Source organism: Leucopleurus acutus (genome assembly GCF_964270905.1).
Source record: "Leucopleurus acutus genome assembly, chromosome: 11".
Classification (NCBI taxonomy): domain Eukaryota; kingdom Metazoa; phylum Chordata; class Mammalia; order Artiodactyla; family Delphinidae; genus Leucopleurus; species Leucopleurus acutus.
In genome coordinates, this window is record NC_139152.1 from 20527492 (window position 1) to 20552966 (window position 25475).

Consider the following 25475-nt stretch of genomic DNA (forward strand, 5'->3'; position numbering starts at 1 on the left):
TTTTGCCTTGCATGGTATGGACTTCTTCATAAAAAAAAATGAATTGCCAGGCTTCCCTGGTGGCGCAGTGGTTGGGAGTCTGCCTGCCGATGCAGGGGACGCGAGTTCGTGCCCCGGTCCGGGAGGATCCCACATGCCGCGGAGCGGCTGGGCCCGTGAGCCATGGCCGCTGAGCCTGCGCGTCCGGAGCCTGTGCTCCGCAACGGGAGAGGCCACAACAGTGAGAGGTCCGCGTACCGCAAAAAAAAAAAAAAAAAAAAAAAAATGAGTTGCCTTGGTCTGAACTTTGAGAGTAAAATTAATATGTTCTGGATTAAGTCTGAGTGAAAATACATTTTAACTCAGTTAAAAAGACATTCATTTTAACAATCAGTTTTAAAATTTTGACTGACTGTGTGAGATTTTTAAAAGAAGTATTCAGTTTGAGTTTTGTTTACCAATATTGGCAGAAATCCTAACTTTAAAACTAAAAAGAAGATTGTATTCCAGTTTATTCAATCCTTTGTTAGTTTTTCTTCCTTTGTGCACCACTGTGCTTGTTTCTATAACATATGGGACTTCATACATTAAAGCAAAGCTTTGGTTTGTAAAAAAAAAAAAAAAAATCTGCTGGTTTTAAATTCCAGTTTTTATTCCATGTATGCTATAGCCTGTTATAAAAAAAAGTTACAGATCATTTCTATTTTTTCCCAAATTTCACCCTACAGAAGTCCCTTTATTAAGAAATGAGAGTTAATGAAAAGAAAAGTAGGGTTACTGTTTATATGGCTGCAAATATCACTGGGGAAATATTTCATGTTTACATTTTGCTGAACTATTTATAGCAGGACACATACTACAGTAAAGCCCTCTTTTCCCCATATAATGGATAGCTTTGTGCCTGAATTCTATATACTTATATGGTTTACATTTTTATTCAGTCTGACCACATTTCATCCCACATTACTTTGTCCTCCAAGCCCAGCTATATTACAGCAACACCTTCTGGCAGAACAGAGACTGGAAATTTGGGTAAATAAAACAGCATTTTAAATCCAGACCAAATTTAACTATTTAACAAATCTCTCATATCAATTATTACAGTCTTTTCTATCCCCACTGGTGGTCTTTGAAAACTCTCAATTTTAAGCATCTGAGTTTCTTCCTCTGAATTAATGGCTAACACCTATTGCTGTATTTTATCCATATTTTAACTATTTAGCGTATTCCTAAATCTAAATCTTCTAAAACGTTTCTTGCTTGGAGTACAACATCAATGAGTGAACTTTGGAGTCCCTCTGGTGGTCATTTAAGTCAGTTTTAAATAAGACTGATTTTTTTGTCACCTCTCTCTGCCACCAGCCCTCTGTTGCCTCTAATTCCACCGTCCGCCACCCCTCCCCCTTGCCATACACAATTTCCCACCCGTTCCTATAAAGTATATAAATACACTGCAAATAATTTTATAAATTCCTAACAATTAGGTTGTGAGAGCATTTTGACCATGACGTTAGATTTATAAGAAAATGCTCTCAGGACTCAAATCAATAAAATTAGAAATGAAAAATGAGAAGTTACAACAGACACGGCAGAAATACAAAGCATCCTAAGAGACTACTACAAGCAACTCTATGCCCATAAAATGGACAACCTGGAAGAGACAGACAAATTCTTAGAAAGGTATAATCTTCCAAGACTAAACCAGGAAGAAATAGAAAATATGAACAGACCAATCACAAGTAATGAAATTGAAACTGTGATTAAAAATCTTCCAACAAACAGAAGTCCAGGACCAGATGGCTTCACAGGTGAATTCTATCAAACATTTAGAGAAGAGCTAACACCCATCCTTCTCAAACTCTTCCAAAAAATTGCGGAAGAAGGAAAACTCCCAAACTCATTCTGTGAGGCCACCATCACCCTGATACCAAAACCAGACAAAGATACTCCAAAAAAAGAAAACTAGGGACCAATATAACTGATGAATATAGATGGAAAAATCCTCAACAAAATACTAGCAAACAGAATCCAACACATTAAAAGGATCATACACCATGATCAAGTGGGATTTAATCCAGGGATGCAAGGATTCTTCAATATACACAAATCAATGTGATATACCATATTAACAAATCGAAGAATAAAAACCATATGATTAAAAAAAAAAGAAAGAAAGAAAATGCTCTCACGTTTTGTGACACTGCTAAAAGTTAAAACTTTTGACAATTCCCTGGTTCCTCAATTGAAAATCATAGCTCTGGCTTCTTCCTTACTTAAACAGATTTTAGAAATTGATTTTAATTTTTTTTTTTGGCTGTGTTGGGTCTTCATTGCTGCACGTGGGCTTTCTCTAGTTGCGGCGAGCGGTGGCTACTCTTGGTTGCGGTGCACGGGCTTCTCATTGCGGTGGCTTCTCTTGTTGCAGAGCACAGGCTCTAGGCGCATGGTCTTCAGTAGTTGCGGTGCATGGGCTCAGTAGTTGTGGCACACGGGCTTAGTTGCTCCGCAGCATGTGGGATCTTCCCAGACCAGGGATTGAACCCATGTCCCCTGCATTGGCAGGCGGATTCTTAACCACTGCGCCACCAGGGAAGTCCTGATTTTAATTTTTAAAGAATATCTTTCTTCATTTGTGTGGCCCTTGATGACTTGTATTCCTCCTGATTCAGTCCCTTTAAACACTTCTTTCATTTCACTAATTCAAGAGTGCAAGCTGAATATAATTGTACTCAGAATACACCGCGGTATGGGGTAGTCAGTGTGCGTAAGTACTGTCTCTTGGCCTGATTCTTACCTATGTAGGAGCAGAGTCTTCCAGGGATTGGCCCTTGAGTGATGGAGGAGGCTTTCAAATAGATAAAATTTTGAATTGTGCTTAGAGGAGACTAAGAAGTTATTTACCTAAAGAGAAATGAGATGTCCCCTTGACATTATATGCTGTCCCCTTGACACTTCTGTCATTATCTATGTTTCTAGTCGATGGTCTCAGAATTTCAAAGTGTTCATCGTTCAGTTCCCAAGAGTTTGTGGTTTTTCTAAGTGGATATGTATTGCCTGCCTGCACTCTCAGTTGAAAAATATTCATCCTTCAGGGTTGTGTTTGCTTTTATTCAGAAAATGAGTATCTTTAATTTATCGTTTAGAAAAGGAAAAGGATGGAAGCAGTGATCATACTGATATTGAGATCATGGAGTGCTCCTAAATCTTTCCATTCACTGGCTCCCCAAAGACCTCAGAATGCACCCTCTTTCCCTCTTCTTATAAGAGGGTTTACTTGAGTCCCGAAATGATACATTATACAATGCTAGTCATCAAATCCAAGATGCCAACCACCCGTCTTATTATATTAGACTGAAGAGAATTGAATATAGAGCTGTGGTCGAAAATATTATCATAGCACAGATCATGCTTTTACAAATTGTAATAATATCAAAAATCTACATATACAGATACTTTAGACTACTAAAAATTAGTCAAACTGATATAATCTTGCCCATTAGGGACTAAATATAAATAGCATTGCATTTGTTCAAAGTCAGCACAAATAAGAAAACATACCGTGAACAGTTTGCAAGAAAAACATGAATGCTATCTTCCACTGCTTTTGTTAAGTGTCGCATCACACCAAATGTAAAAAAGCCAGCAACAGCAGCGCAACTCCTCTGGCAGCATCTTTTCCCTGTAGTTCCCGTCTCCAATTCACTTTCATATACTGTGTGGCCTCAGGGTGTTCAGTGTTTTTGAAGGAGGATTGAAGTTCAAGTTTTAATACTTTTAAGGGTTGTAAGCAATTCGATATAGCAAACAGAAAATATGTTTTATTGTTCTTTGAGTTTTTAATAAGTAGTTACTTTTGAATTATAGCAACCCAATCTCCAACATCCTGGCGTTCATCGCTACTCTGAGGAAGGTTTTCTGAATCCCCAACTCTGTGATTTGTAGATTTTCACGAGTAACTGCTTCAGCTGTTGTCATATGGTCCTAATTATTTCCAACTGGAGGATCTGGCTGACGACACTAGAAACATGGCAGCCTAGCACCATCTATTGTTCAAGAACAAAACAACTGTGGGATAAATAAAGGGGGAAATTGTTCTAGGGGGAGGACCTTTTTTTTTTTAATTTTTTATACAGCAGGTTCTTATTAGTTATCTATTTTACACATATTAGTGTATATATGTCAATCCCGATCTCCCAGTTCATCCCACCACCGCCCCCTCCCCGCCACTTTCCTACGGGGAGGACTTTTAAAGACAGGATTTTTTTTTTCTATTACTGCTGTAACAAATTATCACAAACTCATTGACTCAAAACAACCCACATTTATTATCTTTGAGTTCTGGAGGTTAGAAGGCGGCAACAGGTCTCACGGGGCTAAAATCAAGGTGTCAGGAGGACAGCGTTCCTTCCTAGGGGAGAATCCTTGCATCTTCTAGCTTGCAGTGGACACAGCTTTTAGCAGCTACTCACATTCACTCATGGTTCCCTTGCTTCATCTTCAAAACCAGCCATACTGCATCCTTCCAACTGATCTTACATGGTCACATCTCCCTTTGATTCTGACCTCAGCTGGGAAATGTTCTCTGCTTTTAAGGACTCATGGGGTTAGGTTGGGTTCTCCCCCCCAAACCCCCAATCTATCCAGAATAGTCTCCCCATCTCAAGTTCATTAATGAGATCTGCAAATTCTCTTTTTCCATGCAAAGTAACATATTCACAGATTCCACGGATTAAGACCTAGACATCCTTGGGCAGCCATTATTGTGCAGGGTCTGTGAGTTAGAGCATTAATTAAAAACCTTGAGCAAATATCCAAAATTCAAGTCCTTGACTTCTGGTAGCATCAACATGTTGGCAGTGGTTTATTACCATTTATATTGGAGACAGAGTAGAGGAAAGCTGCCTTCTAGTGTTTGCAACATTTTTTACTTTTACCATTTTAGTTCTTGTGGACTCAGGGTACAGTTGGCTAATTTTCTCTCACTAATGCACATTAGGCAAAGTATTCTTAACATGGCCATCTCTTAAGAAAACGTCCAACTAAGTTTAAAATTCCTTGTGGGAAGGGTCAGTCCTTATTTCTTCTTATCTTCCAACACCCAACCTTTGTCCCTCACCTCATCCTACCGTTCAGCCTCGTCACCAACGCATGCGTGTCCACACAGAGATGTACAAACATCTACAGTTACTGACACGTTCAATAAATGTCGTTATTTTCTAATGTTAATTTCTGTTCTGTGGAGAGCCTCTGCTTTGAATGCCTCTTTTAAAACATACAGATAACTTTCCCACCAACCTTACAACACCGAAATGCCGTTTATGATGAGTTACTTTCTTTTCTATAGTAATGCCATTGATAGGTTAGTGATGGACACCTTCGACAGTGCTCAACACCCAGTTTTATTGTATTTATAACAGCAATACAGATCACGAGCTGCCGGAGGCTCAGCATGTTGCTGGCATTTCACGACTAATCTAGAAGAGGAGGCAAAGGGTGGGAGCTAGAGTAACATTCCACAGACTCGCTCCATCCATACCCATTCCCTATGTGACCAGAGACACGGGTGGCAGTTGAAAAAAGAAGGCATCTTTTTTTTTTCATTCCTATTTTTTTAAGTTTTTTTTTGTTTTTTTTGATGTGGACCTTTTTTTTTTTTTTTTTTTTTTTGCCGTACGCGGGCCTCTCACTGTTGTGGCCTCTCCCGTTGCGGAGCACAGGCTCCGGACGCGCAGGCTCAGCGGCCATGGCTCACGGGCCCATCCACTCCGCGGCATGTGGAATCTTCCCGGACCGGGGCACGAACCCGCATCCCCTGCATCGAGCAGACGGACTCTCAACCACTGCGCCACCAGGGAAACCCCGATGTGGACCATTTTTAAAGTCTTTATTGAATTTGTCACAATATTGCTTTTGTTTTGGTTTGGCTTTTTGGCTGCAAGGCATGTGGGACCTTAGCTCCCTGACCAGGGATCAAACCCGCACCCCCTGCACTGGAAGGCGAAGTCTTAACCACTGGACTGCCAGGGAAGTCCCAAGAAGGCATCTTTTGGCTGACAACTTCGTTTAAGTTCTTGTTCACTTATAACCTGTGTCCACCACTTTAAAATCTCTGGGGGAGAGGAAATATCCAGAAAATAGTTTACTCTGGCCTCATTCACTCCGGGATGTGTTTGATGTTTCTCACTTCAGGATGGGGAGAATGGACATTTTGGAAAATAGCAGTCTTTTAAAGTAATTTCTCAAATTTGGTAATAAAAGAAAGGCACTGCGTTTTTGAAAGGACTTGAAAATGAGGGTAGCCATTCAAGGTCTACCGGAACATCATTCTCAAAATAACTAGAATGTATACAGAGATTAAAATTTATCAATCACGTTCCCAACCATCTAACTTAATAATGACACCAACCCTAAGGGATAGATATCATTTTACAGCTGAAGAAACTAATGCTCATTTCTAATTGACTAGGATTCTGAACGAGCATACTTGTTGGGCTTCCCTGGTGGCACAGTGGTTTAGAGTCCGCCTGCCGATTCAGGGGACACGGGTTCGCGCCCCGGTCCGGGAAGATCCCACATGCTGCAGAGCAGCTGGGCCCGTGAGCCATGGTCGCTGAGCCTGCGCGTCCGGAGCCTGTGCTCCGTAACGGGAGAGGCCGGTGTACCGCAAAAAAAAAAAAAGTATGGAAAAATGATTACCATTATATAATGCTGGTGGAGAAGACATTTTTTCTGTGTGAAATAAAGTCAGTCAGTTTTAATGACAGTAACCCACCTTTATTAGTTTATAGGTTCAGTGGCTGTAACTGAGATTGCAAATAACAGACTTATACAGGCTAGAAGTCTATTTCTCTGACATGTGATAGTCCTGTTATAGGTAGTTCTGGACCACTGTGCTGTCACTAACAGACACAAACATTGTCCTTCAGTGTTCTGGTCTGGAATCCCTAAGGCAGTAGTTCCCAAATTCTGTGGCACATTGGGTCACTTGGAGACTTTTTAAAACACTGATGTCTGGTTTCACCCCCAGCCATTCTGATTTGACTGGTCCACAGTGTAACCTGGGCATTATGATTTTTTAAAAGCTCCCTGGGTAATCCTAATGTGCAGCAAATAATCCAACTTTTCAGAAGGCCAGTTGACTATATCAAAATGCAAAAATGTGTTTTAAAGTTAGTCTTTGGCTAAATTTCCACTGCACGTAATGCATCCTAAGGAAAAGTTTAAGAATGTGACCAAAGATTGAAATAAAGTGGTGTTCATCTCAGAGCTGTTTATGATAGCCATAAATTGGAAATAACCTATGGTAGAAGCTGCTGGATCTTCAGCAAAATCTGTTTCCTGGACACACAGCTGGATTACATTTCCCAGCCTCTTCTGCTGGTAGAGATGATTATAGGACTGCGTTTCTGGGTGATGGAATGTGAGCAGAAGCGATACCACTCAATACTCTGTAATGACCTATATGGGGAAGGACTCTGAAAAGGGATGGATACATGTATATGCATAACTGAATCACTTTGCTGCACACCTGAAACGAACACAACATTGTACATCAACTATACTCCAATATAAAATAAAAATTAAATTTAAAAAAAAGAAGTGATACAAACAGCCTCAAGTTCTTGTCCCTAACTACCTCCTGAGTGATCCTTCATGCTCTCTTGTCCTGATGTTGGTGAGATACAAAGAACCCAGTGAAGAAACCCAAAGCCCTAGATGATGATAAAGCTACTAGAGGAAGAAGCCTGGGTCCTTCCCTGGAACAACCATGTGGAAGACCATCCTGACTAGGAACATTGTGCTTCATGTGAGCAAGAATTAACTTTTACCAAAATTTTAGGATACAGAAGCCAGAGTTGACCCTAATACAAAATTTAGATGTCCAATAGTAGAGAAATTTGTAAAGAATCTGAAGTGACTTTCTGGCAACATAGACTTCCTTTGAATGACTTATCGATCACAATCTGGGCAGTCGCTAAACCGGAATAGATATAAAAGCATGTATTCCTGTTCTACTTTATTATCATCAATATGTATACCAGGCTATTAAATGAATGCACTACCATTCACTTAACTGCACCCTTTGAGGTCATTCTGCTTCACATCTGTTTTTGACACAATAAGAGGTAACCAAAAAAAGAGGTGCAGAGGGTAAAGTTACCCGTAACTAAATCCTTTAAAAATAAAATGACATATTCTGATCAGTAATTTGTCATGGAATCATAGAAGTGGAGAGTTAAGGTGAATTAAGTGTTGGTGAAGCCAGTAACCCAGATGGCCTGAATCCCAGCCACAACATTCCATCAAGGAGTCATTCATTTTTTTCTTTGAACATCTCCAATTATGGGGACTCAAAGAACATAGAATAAAAAGCAGTTTAGGGTTTTTGTGTCCATTTGTTTGTTTTTGTGGAGCTAATAACAAAGAAAAAAAGAGAAAAGTAGGCAAGAAGAAAAGCTCGCATTTATTGAACGCCCATTGACTGGGCCCTGGGTAGAGCACATCCATACATATTATTTTGTTTCATCTTCACGGCAACCCTGTAGGGTTGATGTGCCCATTTTTCAGAGGAATTGAAGCTCATAGGGTTGAAATAATTGATACATCTGCCAAGTTCATGTATCTGCCAAAGCAACAGAGACAGTGCTTATCCCACCGGAGCATGCTACCTCCTGAACCTTAAAAGGAGGAAGTAGTAAAAAGCAGAGGAGAAAAGAGATTTGGCTAGTGATTGGCCAGCTGACATTTAACATTTGTTTCACTGGAGAACTGGGCAAAATAGCATCATGGTAGGCACTTGGTTGCTAGAATTAAAACCCTAGGGGCTTCCCTGGTGGCGCAGTGGTTGAGAGTCCACCTGCCGATGCAGGGGACGCGGGTTCGTGCCCCGGTTTGGGAGGATCCCACGTGCTGCGGAGCGGCTGGGCCCGTGAGCCATGGCCGCTGAGCCTGCGCGAGCGGAGAGCCTGTGCTCTGCTACGGGAGAGGTTACGGCAGTGAGAGGCCCGTGTACCGCAAAAAAAAAAAAAAAAAAAAAATTGATGAATTAAAACCCTAGGATGTGTATCCAGCTTCCTCTGTTCCCTAGCAGTATCGCCTTGGGAAAGTTTCCTAACATCTCTAGGCCTTAGCTTTCCTATCTGTACAATGGAATAATATATGATAGCTACATCCTGTCATTATACTGAGGATGGTTTGAGATGATGCACATAAAGTGCTTTGCATGATGTTTCACAGATAATGGGTAAAAGGTACAGGGTTTGGTGCTCAGACAAGGGAGGGGTGGCAATAGTTGCATCAGTTGAGAAATTAAAACACTTCAGGGTGTCTGCAGTTTTCTCAGAGACATATTTCATAACTATATATGAAAGTGATGTAAATACATATTAAAGCTTTAAAATAGTATATATTTTTTTCAAGTTCATATAATTCTCCTCAGGCAAAAGTTCTGAAATATTCTGGGCTTTGTATGTGAGTGTGATGTGATTGGTGTGTGCTTTGAAATCCATCTCTAGCCATCATCAGGAATTTTACTTGGTACTGTTCACTCTCCTTCCCTAATTCCTTCGACTCACAACATAGAATCTATGGTCTCTAGTCATTAAACACAGGGGAAAAACCTAACAGTTTCATTAAATGACAGAAACCATTACTTTAGCATAGTGATCTTAGCTTTTAAGTACACTTGACTCACTACTTCCCTGGTGGCGCAGTGGTTAAGACTCCGCCTGCCAATGCAGGGGACACGGGTTCAAGCCCCGGTCTGGGAAGATCTCACATGCCTCGGAGCAACTAAGCCCATACACCACAACTACTGAGCCTGCACTCTAGAGCCTGCAAGTCACAGCTACTGAGCCTGCGGGCCACAACTACTGAAGCTTGCACACCTAGAGCCCGTGCTCCACAACAAGAGAAGCCACCACAATGAGAAGCCCACGTACCGCAACAAAGAGTAGCCCCTGCTCGACGCCCCTGCTCATCACAACTAGAGAAAGCCTGTGTGCAGTAACAAAGATCCAATGCAGCCAAAAATTGATTAATTAATTTTTTTAAAAAAGTACACCTGACTCAGATTTTGAATATTATGTCAAGCAAATTAAATACTCCTTTTGTTTTCGGAACATATTAGTATAAATGACAAACATAAACAAGGTCACATAGATATATGGAAATCTGTTCAAAGAAAAACCAAGGAGCTTTCTTCAGTGTTTCCATTGTGTAATTACATGCATGCAATGATTTCATTGCTGAGAGAAAAGTAAACGACTGTGTTTCTAATTGGGAATATTTTCAGCTCAATTCCAGTTACCTATCAGAATCAGGAAGAGATGGAATGCAAAACGGAAAGAAGTGTCCTGGTGAGCTGGGAAAGAAAGGCATTTGGAACTTTGTGCTGCTGCTGAGGAATTAAACAGGAAAATATGTAGAGTTGAGGAGAGCTATTCAACTGAGAGAATGGTAGTGGTTTAAAAATAAAGTACTGGAACTCTTTTAGCAAATAAAATCCAATGGCACTCCAATGTATAAACAAGCTAAAAATGGAATTGCTTTGTTTGAAGCAGGGTATGTAGAACTTCCTCCAATAACCCTCTCCTCTGTTAAAATGTTAGTATCTTCAGACCACAGGATGGGGATCAGTATCTATCGGAATGCATGATAATCACCTGGGGATGCTTGTTAAAGATGCAGATGTCTGGGTCCCATCCTCAGATTCTGATTCAGTAGGTCTGATGTGGGACGTGGGGATGCTTATTACTGAAATGTCCTCCCAGAGACTGGAGTGTACAGTGAGGTCTGGGAAGTGCTAATAAAGCTACCCCTGTACAGTCTCTCTAAGCTAAGGTTGTTAAATAAATTCTACAAATAAGGTACCTCTCCAGGCTTTCAACAAAATAGAGCCTTGCTTTAGGTTGTTGTGGCTGGCAGAAAGGACAGACTGTTGCTCTATTTTGCGTTAACAGAATAATGGAAGCAATGGAAAAGGTTAACATTATACAGTTAAGGGATGGTCAAAGGTTGGCCTGAGGATTTGTCAAAGATGAAAAGAAAATACAAGAGCAATTGAAGACAGCGGAATAGCATCCCATCTCCACTCTGTTGCAGTCACTACAGAGAGTGGCTAAAAGCATAGTCTCTGGAGTTCAGTTCTTGAGCTTGAATTCATGCTTTTTTTGCTTAGCTGTTTGACCTTGGCCAAGTTATTTAATCAGGAAGTACAGGGATCACAGGAAGACTTCCACTGGAGATCTTCAGCCACCTGTGGCACCGCAGTGGGTAACTCCCAGCAGGACCCCAGAAGACAGAGGAAGCCACCACGGATGACCCCAGCTGCCACTGGAAAATAACGGCTCTCCCTTTGTGCACCCTCCAAACCTCATGGGAATGTCTACCATTTAGCAGAATCTAATCCAGAAACATACTGGAGAGGGATTCTGAGAACAGTATTTCTGGAGTTCGTCCCTGCAGGAGGAAAATGTTTAAGGGGACATGAGTGAAGCTGAATTGCTGACAGACAATCCAGTGTACCCATACCTGTTCCCCATGTTTCAATGTCTTCTGATTCTGCTCACTCACCCTCCCTGTTCCTTCCTGCTGGTTCTCCCCAGCCTATTAAGAGTCCAGAATTTGCCACAGCCAAATGTTTGCACATTGCCTACCATAAATACGAAGGTCACAAAATTCTGGCAAGAATACAATGGGAAGCAAGAAATACCATACATATTAAGTTTTGCAAGGGCTTACTACCTGATTTCTGTGAAGATGACCTGATTTCTCTCAAGGCTCGTGGGCACATGGTAATTTCCTCAGCTAACTTACACAATATTATTTTACTCTTCTCAGGCAAAGGGAAGACCATTTTGAGAAAATGTTATAGCAACAGTGTCTTGGGTCACTTGAAATATGTGAGTCCATGGTTCCTTGACCATGTATAATTGGTACTAACTTAACTCACTCCTGTACGCCCTACCCATCCTGCCCCATCATTACACAAATACACACCAAAGCAGTCATGTTTGGCAATGAAACAGACATTATTATTCTATAAGGTTTATTAAAGTCCAGATCCTGATTTGTGTGTTTGTGTGTGTGCATGTGTGCGTGTGTGTGTGTGTGTGTGTGTGTGTGTGTGTGTGTGTAGCGTTATCCATATCCTAAAATAAAATGGAGATATAGGTTTACCCACAAGTAGATCCTTCCTATGAAAACTTTCCTAAGTTGAAATGGTGTAAAGTGAAGAAGCAATTACTGTAGAACACATCTTGCTAATGGATGAACAAAATATATTGAGATAAAGCACAGATGCTCACAGACACAGTTCAAAGCTATGGTGGCTTGATCCTGAGATGTTGCATGTATTTCCCTGGGAAGGAGCTTGGCGGGCCCACTCAAGCTACTAGACCTGTGATGCCTCTATAGCAACTCCCTGCAAAACAAATGCTGATGGCTATTTTCACTTTTTTTCTGAAAGTGGAAACCTGTTTGGATTTCTGTCCATTAGCAAAAACAGGAACTAATGAGGGTCTTCCTTAAAAGCAGCATGGCTTAAAGCAAACTTTTGAAAAGCAGTGGATACCAGTGTAATTACACTGACATCCCATTCCTTTTGGAAGCGGATCGCTGTGCTTGCTGATACATAGTACTATGTACACTTTAGAAATACATCCAGGAACTCACAAATCCATGTTAAATTTCTACATAGGTAGTAAGTTGGCAATTAAATCCTCGTGAGAAATAAATTCCCTATAGATATTTTAGAGTATAGACGCAACAAATAGATAAAACAAAACATAGCAGTATTAAAAAATAGCTTCAAATACACATTCATCCTGCAGTATCCATGGGGGATTGGTTCCAGAACCTCCCTGGATACCAGAATCCGCGGATACTCAAGTCCCCTGTATAAAATGGCTAGTAGTCGATCTTCCATTTGAGGGGATGCAGAACCTGTGGATACGGAGGGCCCACTGTACTTATGACCCTGAATGTACACAGTGCCCATGTGAAAAACTTCCAAGATATGTTTCTTTCTAAATTTTCTGCTAAATATTTGAAAAATAGAAGGCACTTCTAGAGACATGTGCACATGGAGCCTAGACACAAAAACTGCTCAAAAAAATTATAAAAACTGCTCAAAAAAATTTATCAGAAGATAAAATTCTTACTTGTGAGCAACAGAGAGTATATGTTAATTTTTAAATGTTTAACTTCTTAGAACAAGGAAAATTACAGCACTCTTCAATCAACTCAAGAAATACTTTTGTATGGAAATATGTTAATATAAATGTTTCAGACATTACATGAAATTTCTAAAAAAAAAATTATCTTTTGTAAATTCTACTCTCTGAAATTTAAAAATGTAAGGGGGGACTTCCCTGGTGGCGCAGTGGATGGGACTCCGCACTCCCAATGTGGTGGGCCTGGGTTCGATCCCTGGTCAGTGAACTAGATCTCACATGCATGCTGCAGCTAAGAGTTCACATGCCGCAACTAAGGAGCCCACAAGCTGCAGCTGAGGAGCTCGCCTGCTGCAATTAGGGAGCCCATGAGCTGCAACTAAGGAGACCGCCTGCTGCAGCTAAGACCCGGCGCAACCAAATAAAAAAAATAAATCAAATTTAAATAAAAATAAAAATGTAAGGAAAATGAGAAGTAATCTAGTATAATACAGTAATGGGTGTGTCATACATATATAAATAGAAGAGTTCTTAAAAGCTCTGAGTTTAATTTTTATGAAACAAATACTGCTTTAAATGAATAAGGGGGAAAACTAGCTCTTTTGGAGAAAACTATGGTTATGTTTTATGAAAAGAACAGTCATTTATTTATGTGGATTAAGAATCCACGGTTTGGATACTTAAGATTTTCTTAAAATAAAGTGAATCTATATATGAGCATTCTCTTTTTCTAACATCTTTTAATAACCATTAAAGACAATGCAATAAATAAATTGGTTGTGTTAATATGATTCTTCACTATCTGAAGGTCTTTTGAGCGTGGAGAAGAATATTTATAACCCTTTGTGCTTTGTTTTATATATATATATTATATATATATACACACATATATATTACATGAAATAAATATGACTTGGTAAGCACATTTTTCCTAAGTATTGACTATAATTTAATTTATTAAATTCCCTCCAATAATTTAAACTACAGTTACAAAGTGAACATAATTAATTCTTTGGATTATGGAAAATTTCTTAAGCAGCAGAAAAGCATAAAAATTCAGTAATTGTAAAATGTTCTATCATATTTCTATGTAAACATATTTTAAAATATGAAATACAATATTTATTTCTTAATTATTAAAACATTTGTTTTAATGCCTTCCAAAGGTGTAGCACTGCTTATTTTGATACCATTCCATGGTCTTAATGCTACCATATCTGAAATTAAAAAAATTTCATCTTAGAAAAAAAATAAATAAAGAAAGAAATACTGCTCCTTGGGCTTCCATGGTGGCTCAGTGGTTAAGAATCCGCCTGCCAATGCAGGGGACATGGGTTTGAGCCCTGGTCTGGGAAGATCTCACATGCCATGGAGCAACTAAGCCCGTGCACCACAACTACTGAGCCTGCACTCTAGAGCCCATGAGCCACAACTACTGAAGCCCGCACACCTAGAGCCCATGCTCCGAAACAAGAGAAGCCACCGCAGTGAGAAGCCCGTGCACCACAATGAAGAGTAGCCCCCTCTCGCCGCAAATAGAGAAAGCCCACGTGCAGCAACAAAGACCCAATGCAGCCAAAAATAAATAAATTAAATAAATAAAGAAGAAAAGAAAAGAAAAGAAAAGAAAAGAAATACTGCTCCTTTGCGTTTAATCGCTCCTTGCTTCAAGGAGATTGGTAATGACATTTTCTTCGGTCAAGTTGTCCTTGTTTCCATCCCAAAGGTTAAGCATTATCAGATCACTTTAGAGGTATAATTATATTCTTTACGAATTTGCTTTCTTTCCTTATTTTTTTACAGGCAGAGTAAGCTTATGCAATTTTGTATATGTAATGTCATCAAAATTTAGTTCAAAAATAATCAAATATTGAATCTTGTAAGTAAAATCATTTCTATAATACGGTATTTCAATTTTGAATGAATTCCCATTTATTTCTCCATCAACTGGGGCAATGGCTATTCCATAGCAGTGAACAAAATTTATACTTCTTCGTAACCAAAGAGGAATCTCTAATTTTTTCTTAATAAAAATAATCAAATTAATCAGCCTCCAGAAATTAATCAATGTTCCTGGATTTTAGTTGAATATTTCTAAAACTCACTGATGATCCAGTTACTCATTAAAAAATGAAGGCAAAATTAAGGTCATTTGATGACAGAGATTATAAGCTTATAATCTTTGGGCTTGTTCAACACCTGGTATTCGAGTCAAAAAAGCAAGTGGAGAAAATAGTATGTGCAGGGAAGATGCAGGGAGAGAAAAACACTAAGGAGAGAATATTCTTAATTTCCATAAGTAGACCCCTATATATCTCAAACACTCTCTTAGTGAAAACCCATTAGAAATAATACTTCTGTTTTGAAGTATTTATCAACAAAACTTGTGATTTATGGGCCAAGCATTCTGTATGAGAACTCACTCTCTCATTTTGCATGGAAGTAAAGAGTAATTAGGTGAACACCTAAACATAGCCTAAACTAAGGAAAAATAAAAGTACCTCTCTTTGAAATCCATCAACCACCTTTTTGAAACATTCTTTTCACACGCTTGGCCCTACCTCCTTCTTCTCTTGTTTCATTTCTCCTCTGCCCACTCTGGCATCCTCTTGTTCTTTCACACCATTTTTGTGTGTTGCATATGACACCTTCCTGTGTTCCCCAGTTTACTGCTGAGAATTTCACGTGAAACACCTGTTGCTCAGATGTCCAGTTTCTTTCTGTCTTAATCACTTCTCATTTAAGCCTTGGAATCAAGGGAATTCACTTCAACTAACATGAAATTACAAAATCACATTGATAAAACCAGATCTGAACTTCTCTGCATTTCTTGAAGGAGGAAAAAATATGCATATACCTTAAATTAGAAGGTCCCCATATTCAATCCACTAACTATAATCATATCAGTTATCTCCCATGACATATTAAGGTTGCCAGGTCAATATTGATAAATATAAGAAATAAGCTCGGGGACTTTCCTGGCAGTCCAGTGGTTAAGAACCCACCTTCCAATGCAGGGGACGTGGGTTCAATCCCTGGTTAGGGAACTAAGATCCCACATGCTGCGGGGCAACTAAGCCTGCACGTTGCAACTACTGAGCCCTCGTGCTCAAGAGCTCACATGCTCTGAAGCCCACGTGCCACAACTAGAGAAGTCCGAGTGCTGCAATGAAGAAGAACCCGCGTGCCACAATGAAGACCCAGCGCAGCCAAAAAAAAAGAAATAAGCTCAACAAGTGTTCCAATATTCTGAGGAAGTCAGAAATCTCAGGGAAGTTATCCATCCAGCTATATACTACTAGACTACAGCTGTAAATCTACGTAATCTAAGAAGCATTTCCAAATTTATTCTACCCATTCCTAACAAGATAAGGTAATATTTGATTCCCTCTTCCAGTTTCCCCATATTAAGTCATAAATTTCTTGAGGAAAGGACAACATTTTCTATGAACAGACTGTAAGAATTCTGAGGGATTTGCAGTCAAGGACTAGACTTTAAAGACAGAAAAAGAACTTTCAGAGACTTCCCTGGTGGTCCAGTGGCTAAGACTCCACACTCCCAATGCAGTGGGCCTGGGTTCGATTCCTGGCAGGGGAACTAGATCCTGCAGGCATGCCGTAACCAAGAAGTTTGCATGCCGTAACTAAGATCCCTCGTGCTGCAACTAAGACCTGGCGCAGCCTAAAGAAATAAATAAATAAAAAGAAACTACAGTGCAGAGTTCCTTGTGGAGGCAGAAGAGGGCAGAGAACCCACAATAACAACCAACAAGAGAGAGCTAACAATGGACATCTGCCAAAGTAGAGAGCGATCAGTATCCAAAACGCAGTCCTGGAAGAAAGACCAAAATGTCCAGTAGTAACAAACCCAGTAGGAATATCCAGAACAACTAACAGTAACTGAGTAAATGCTTTACATAAATGAACTCATAGAATCCTCACAACCACAAATCACTATTAAAATAAAGTCATTAGGGGCTTCCCTGGTGGCGCAGTGGTTGAGAGTCTGCCTGCTGATGCAGGGGACACGGGTTCGTGCCCCAGTCCGGGAAGATCCCACATGCCGCAGAGCGGCTGGGCCCGTGAGCCATGGCCGCTGAGCCTGCGCGTCCGGAGCCTGTGCTCCGCAACGGGAGAGGCCACAACAGTGAGAGGTCCGCGTACCGCAAAAAAAAATAAAATAAAAAATAAAGTCATTAAAATAAAATTATTATTAAAAAGAAAAAGAATGTTCAGGAAAGTCACTGATTGGGAGGTGTGAAGATATCCAGCATGAGCAATATTCCTTTGTGTTGGGTAGAAACAAATCAGATCTCAAAGCTAATTTAAGACAGGAAGAAGAGGTCTGCATGTCTTTGGAAAATAAAAAAGTAATTGTGTCCACGTCAACAAAACCAAGCCTATGCAAAGTCTGATATGAAGAATAATCTGGGGGTGATCCTGGTAGCTGAAATCAATGAGGACCTCCAATCACTGGAGACAGGACACGTTTTAAGTGTTAAGTGAAAGGAGTAAGGGTTGGAAAGTGCGTTTTATCAGGAAATGTATGCTCAAGTTATGCAAGCCATGAAAATGAGATTATTTTAGGAAAGCCAAAATAAGGACAAGATAAAAGTGAAAAGAACAGGGGTTGCCTGGAAAGGCTGTAGAATAAAACACTAGTTTAAACTCTTATGGAGGAAGATACTGAAACTGTACTCCATAAAAGTATTCATCTTCCCCACATTAAAGAACGAATCTTTCTCTACCAAAGGACAGATTTTGTATGAGGACAGATTTTGCTCTTTTAAGAGAACAATATTACTCCTTTACCTTTAAAAAGCCCAAAATATTGAGCTGTGATACAATTCCAGTTGTACTAAGCATGGCTTAGTATGCTGCTTCAAGTGCAAGCTTTTAGGAGTTTACCTTCAAATTCAAACTAAATGAATCTAGTATCCGCCTGCCAACGCAGAGGACACGGGTTCAAGTCCTGGTCCGGGAAGATCCGACATGCTGCGGAGCAGCTAAGCCCCTGCGCCACAAGTACTGAAGCCCGCACACCTAGAGCCCGTGCTCAGCAGCAAGAGAAGCCACCGTAATGAGAAGCCCACGCACTGCAACGAAGACCCAACGCAGCCAAAAATAAATAAATACATAAATAAATGAATCTAGTAAAAATGACACTTAATGGGAAAAAAAACACCTACCTGATAATATGTACTCAAGTACGGCTAACTGCCCTATAGCTATAACAACGAAAGGCTAAAGGAAACAAGCAGTCCAATTAAAGCCATACAAGGCTTTAGAGAGACAAACTGGCCCATTTATTTATTTATATAAAGGTATAGTTAGCATGGTCTATATTTTTATAACTATAACTGACATTCGGCTATGTTATATCTATCTTCCTATCTATCAATATCTATCTAGAAATACAATTTAATCCAGGTACTTAGTTTCTAAGTACAGCAGGGGTGTGTGTGTGTGTGTGTGTGTGTGTGTGTGTGTGTGTGTGTGTGTGTGTGTGTGTGTAAGGCACTCAAATTAATGCCCTAAATGAGAGGATCTCAGAGAAAACTACTTTTATTCTACTTATTCCAAAGATAGATTTACCTTAAAGGGCCATATTGTTCTTTGGATACCTAATGCTGATATCACCGTTAGTTTATCAAAAACTTTGACTTCGTATGGTTGTAAACTTCCCCTTTCCATCTCTCAGAATAATGTCTCATGTTTGTTGACTCAGAGGAAAAATGATCATTTTATTTATCACTTAAACTTCAATGGGTTTCAAGGCAAAGTAAGCTAAAATTTACCAAAATAGCTTTAACTTTGTGCCAGGAAAAATTTAAATCTGGTGAAAGCTAAACCAACTGGGACATTTCAAGTTGAGAAGAGTAGTTGGGAAGATAGAAAATTATCTTTTGAAAACAGATATTAGATGCCACAGCTTTCTGGGTATTCTTCTGAGCTACTAATGAGTTGACTCAAAGGATATGGAATCTGAAAGGGAACTAGAGATTACTTGTTAGTTGTTAACAACTCCCACCACCCCCTTTTTTTGCAAAAGGGGAAATTGTGATTGATGCCTAAACCATCACCTGAACAAACACTTCTCCATTTTCAGAATTTAAAAAAACCAAAAAAGCAAAAAACTTTAACGCATGAGACAATATTTTCATTGCAAGCAAATGAGAAGTAACCTGTAATATATGGGTAAAGCTGCTGAAAGAAACAATACTAACCAAGAGAGAAACTAAATTTGGTAGCCCAGGTTACTCGTATGTGATTTAACCATTCTATTTAATCTATAAAAATAACTCCCTGAGTGTTGACGAGCTACTACTGTGGGTGGAGTGTGGATGGTACCTGTCCTAAATATCTGATCCGTGAAGCATACATTTAAAAACACATTTTATAGGGACTTCCCTGGTGGTCCAGTGGCTAAGACTCTGCACTCCCAATGCAGAGGACCCGGGTTCGGCCGCTGGTCAGAGAACTAGATCCCACATGCAGCAACTAAAATCTCCTGCACGCCGCAACGAAGATCCCACGTACTGCAACTAAGACCCGACACAGCCAAATAAATAAATAAATATTTTTAAAACCCCACATTTTTATAATTAAAATACAGGAATGGAAATATATATTTAGTGCTCGCTTCGGCAGCACATTTACTAAAATTGGAACGATACAAAGAAGATTAGCACGGCCCCCTGTGCAAGGATGACACGCAAATTCGTGAAGCGTTCCATATTTTTTGAGAGAGTGACATGGACATATATACACTACCAAATATAAAATAAATAGCTAGTGGGAAGCAGCCGCATAGCACAGGGAGATCAGCCCGGTGCTTTGTGTCCCCCTAGAGGGGTGGGACAGGGAGGGTGGGCGGGCGACGCAAGAGGGAGGGGGATATGGGGATATATGTATACATATAGCTGATTCACTTTGTTATACAGCAGAAATTAACACAACACTGTAAAGCAATTATACTCCAATGAAGATGTTAAAAAAAAAAGAAATATATATATCTACACTCAGGAAGAATAACCCACGGGAGCTTATTTTCATATTTGAATTCAAAATACCTTTAAAAATTTAGTTTAACATAACAGTTCCAGGAATACCACAAGCATGTTCATGCTGGTAACTTTCTATCAGAAAAGATCAGAAAGAGAGGAGCCTGGTCGACAAAAGATCTTTAGAGAGGAAAAAAATGCATATGTTATTACAATTCTTTGAAGGTGAGATAGAGCAGTTCTTTATCTAAAACTTCTAAGCAATGTGAATATCTTCAGTAGGTGAAAAGGCATTCCCTAAACTTTCATGCCTGGAAATGCACTCCTCGGTTGCAAGAACTTGAAAGTTAGATAATAAGGAAATTCCCAAGATCTAGCTGTTTATGGGAACAAAGTGTTTTACAAACAGGGACATTAAACTCCTTGGCTAAAGTCGAAATGACACTGTCTAAAGCATACAGTCTATCACTGTGCTGAGTCATAATTACTCATTCATTTGTCTTGCTGGGAATACATCTGTGGCATTCAAATTCGAGGAGGCTGAATCCTCAGTAGAGCCTGTTGTTCCGTTTTATATCTGGGTAGTTCATTTTGGGAGGAAGCTTGCACGTAATGTACGATTAATAATCCCTTATTGAGAATATGTCCCGTAGAGCTGGTGACCCTCTTATAGAAGGACTTTTTGTTTGCAGTATCTAAAGGCTTAGGTCTTGGGCAAAATAAGGGCCTGCTGTGGCTTTTTGAGTTTCTCTTCTAGAAATTTTGAGCAGACATTGAGAGTGTGGTGATGATTATAACTCTGAAGTAAAGAGTTATGTTGGGGGACTTCCCTGGTGGATCCAGTGGCTAAGACTCTGCATTCCCAATACAGGGAGCCCAGGTTCAATTCCTGGTAAGGGATCTAGATCCCACATGCTGCAACTGAAGGTCCTCTGTGCTGCAACTAAGACCCAGTGCAGCCAAATAAATAAATATATATATATATATATATATATATATATATTAAAAAAGAGTTATGTAGCGAGGCTTTCTAATAATCAGCTTGTCACAGCCTTGCAGGTTCAGGCCATGAAGAGCTGAGGCACTAAATTCATCTTTTTTTCCTTCTATCACCACAATACCCAGGTCATTCTAACAAAACTAAGAGCACAATTCTCATTCTGTATCCAAATTTCCCCAACTTTTCCCAAAGGCCCTGATGGCTGATTTTGGTTCCCAGGTGGGGTGTGATCAATGATTCCCCGTTGCCATTTCTCCATCTCTAACTGGTAACCCCTAAAGCACTGCCCCCCCACCCCCGCTGCCTGAATTACTTTAAATTGAAATTGTTATTGAGACCATTGTAGATTTACATGCTACATGTAAGAAATGATAGAGCTGCACTTTGCCCAATCTCCCCAGTGATAAGTAATATTTTACAATACTGTAGGATTCTATCCCAACCAGGATGCTGACACTGATACAACCCACTGAACTTATTTGGATTTTCCTAATTTAACTTGTACTCATGTGTGTGTATATGTGTGTATGTGTTTAGTTCTACACCTACGTTCATTTTTGAATAATCATTTCAGCTAAGATGTATGGAGTACCTGCTATCTACCTGGCACTGTTCTAAGTTCTTTACATGTATAATCTCATCTAATACTCACGTACCAAGTACTGTATACTTAGCTCCATTTTACAGATGAGAGAGGCTAAATGATGTGGCAGTGGCAGAGCAGGGCCAATTCACTTTACCACCAGGCCACACATCTCTCATTACTACAGAGCACCTCTTGGTTACAGAATTCAGCCCTGTGGAGCTAGACTGTGTCCAGAGGGCCAGGAGGCTGGGAACACACTTCTTAAATAGCTATAAAGTCAATGTCTCTTACAGGGGATTTTTAGGTGAAATTATTCTATCTGATACTATAATGGTAGATATAAGACATTACGCAGGCTTCCCTGGTGGCGCAGTGGTTGAGAATCTGCCTGCTAATGCAGGGGACACGGGTTCGAGCCCTGGTCTGGGAAGATCCCACATGCCGCGGAGCAACTAGGCCCATGAGCCACAACTACTGAGCCTGCGCGTCTGGAGCCTGTGCTCCGCAACAAGCGAGGCCGCGATAGTGAGAGGCCCGCACACCGCGATGAAGAGTGGCCCCCGCTTGCCGCAACTAGAGGAAAGCCCTCGCACAGAAACAAAGACCCAACGCAGTCAAAAATAAAAAAATAAATAAACAAATGTGGGGTTTTAAAAAAAATTTATAGTTATTCAATTTCAAATATTAAAAAAAAAGACATTACGCATTTGTCAAAACCCATAAAACTGTATAACACAAAAGTGAATCCTAAGTGAAGGATCGGTTTTAATAAATAATAACGTATTGGGGCTTTCCTGGTGGCGCAGTGGTTAAGAATCTTCCTACCAATACAGGGGACATGGGTTCTAAGCTCTGGTCCAGGACAATCCCACATGCCGCGGAGCAACTAAGCCCGTGCGCCACAACTACTGAGCCTGCGCTCTAGAGCCCACAAGCCACAACTACTGAGCCCACATGCCACATCTACTGAAACCCATGTGTCTAGAGCCCATGCTCCACAGCAAAAGAAGACACCACGATGAGAAGCCCATGCGCAGCAACGAAGACCCAACACTGCCAAAAATAAATATAAATAAAATAAATTTTAAAAAATAGTAACGTATCAATATTGGTTCATCAATTGTAACAAATGTACCACACTATTGCAATACGTTAATAATAAGGGAATGGAGGAAGGAAGAGAATGGGAACTCTGTACTTGTGCTCAATTTTTCTGTAAACCTAAACTAGCTCTAAAAAATAATCTATTAATTTACAAAACAGAAATAGACCCACAGACATAGAAAAAAAACTTATGGTTACCACAGGGGAAAGGAAGGGGGGGATAAATTAGGAGTTTGGGATTAAAATATACAGACTACTATACATAAAATAGATATCCAACAAAGACCTACTGTACAGCACAGGGAGCTATACTCAATATCTTGTAATAAGCTATGATGGAAAAGAATCTAAAAAAGAATATATATATGTGTGTGTACATATGTATATATATATATATATATATATACATACACACACACACACAAACTGAATCACTTTTCAGTACACCTGAAACTAACACAACATTGTAAATCAACTATATTTCAATTAACATTTTAAAAATAATAATCTATTAATTTAAAAAATATTTTTAAAAAAGTCAATGGTTCTTTCAGATGGACCTGCCCACAAAGTAACTGAAAAAGCTTTTATCTTTGGAAATCTCCATACTGTGGTCACTGAGCATTTATATTTCGCCATTTGCCTTACATTATCTGAAGGGGCAGGAATATAGTGACAAAAACTCAGGCACTTAGAGGGTACCCTGGGGATGTGTATGGCTTTTTTCCCCTTCCACATCTTCCCCTGCACCGACCTCAGAAGCTGAGCAGAACGCGGGCAGACAGAGTAAAGTGCCTGTAATTCCCATCCATTCCTGGGCCCTGTGGAATTTGAACTTATGTTTACTGCGTTGTCACTTGGACATTAAATCTTAACTGTCAAAATATTCTTCAAGGCAGAGAGAGGAGTTCAGCATGGTATCCCAAAATGTCTTTTCCATACTCTTTTCGGCAGCTCTGAAAGAAAATGTTGCTACTACTCTCAAAAATACTGTTTTTATGTTCCCATGGAAATTCACAAAGGGAATATTATATTTAAGCTTTACCACAAGCAGAAATACTTATTTCTGATGGAAATAATATTAGACATGGATATCATGGAAAATATTATCTAAACTTTTATATTGAGTAAGAAATCCATCCTGTACCTCTTGAGTATTGTACACCTAGAGCAATCAGGAAAGTGGCCAATGACTACCCACTGTGGAAATTGTTCCTTTGACAAACATGCTATGCTCCCAGGCAAACTGTACCTCTACACATTATCATATAAAACCAGAGAGACAAATTAATCTTAGGAGCTATTTGGAGGAAGATATCTGAACAGACCTCACACTCCTCCGCCCCAAATCACAATCCAATATGAACTCATAATCTTTTTCATTGGCTTTGGTAATTGTACCCTTTGAAGACAATCTGTGAATATGCATATAGCCCTTAGGCACTTTAACTGCCATTTCATCCAATTAACAGATAATTAAAAATGCTTTGTGTGAGTACCTTTTCCCCTTTCCTTTTATCACCAAAGAGTGAGCAGTGCCTGTAAGGATGAAGTGCAGGAAGCAGTCACAGCAATGGGAGATGTCAGATGTATCAAAAGCAAACATCCTCCCATCTCACTTTGTCACTTGACCCCCGAGGTTTGGGTTTTAATGATGAGCTATTCTCCTTTAACGAGTCAACTAGTTCTTATGGGACTAGTCATGAGATGTTCCCAAAGTTTCAGTATGTTGCTAGAGTCATCCTCACGTAGAGTGTCATGGACAGATTATTTTCAGAGCAAACGAGGACCAAATCATACTTACAGCTAAATTGGCGGCAAGATCTATTTAATTCTGCAACCAGTCTTTTCCACACTCACCAATGGGAGGAAATGGGCATAGATAGCCTCAAGAAAAGGAGCCTGACTAGATAGAATAATCAAGCAATTATATTTTAAGGGATTCTTTTTTCCTATAACAACCAAGATGGGCTATCAAGTTAACCTATGATAATGAACAACTATCAAATCTCAACCTCCATCCAGGTTTATTTCTCATTCATGCAATGAGTCCAACATGGATCAGCAGAGAGGTCTCTGCTTCATTTAGTCTCTTGGGGCCCAGGATAATGGAGGCTTCTTGCTAACTCATGATCCCACTATCACTGAAGTAGGGAAAAGAGGTGTGCAGTTGACACCACCAATTAAATGCTTCCACTTGGAAGTGACACATGTCAATTCCACTCATATTTCATTGGCTGAAGCAAGTCACTGGCTAAGCTTAACTTCAAGGGGGCTGGAAATTGCAATCTTAACAGAGACCCAGAAGGAGGAAAACCAGAATATTTTTGAGTAGATCTGCCTGTTCCCTGTGACTCACTCATAGGAGTTTAATAATACTGTGCAGTTTGATAATTTAGCATCTAGCGTTTTGATGCTACGTGAGTGACCCTGAAGGTCTATGATAAGATCTATTGTCTTGCAGGAGGCAGATATTTAGCTAAAGAGTTAGCTCTGTGGTTCCCCACTTGTCACATTCACTGTAATTCAAGGAAAGTGATTAAAAACTGTGTCTCTTATAAGCATACTTAGTTATCCGTTATGAGAACTTTTTATTGTTTTAGGAACTAAGAAAGGCTTTGTCTTCC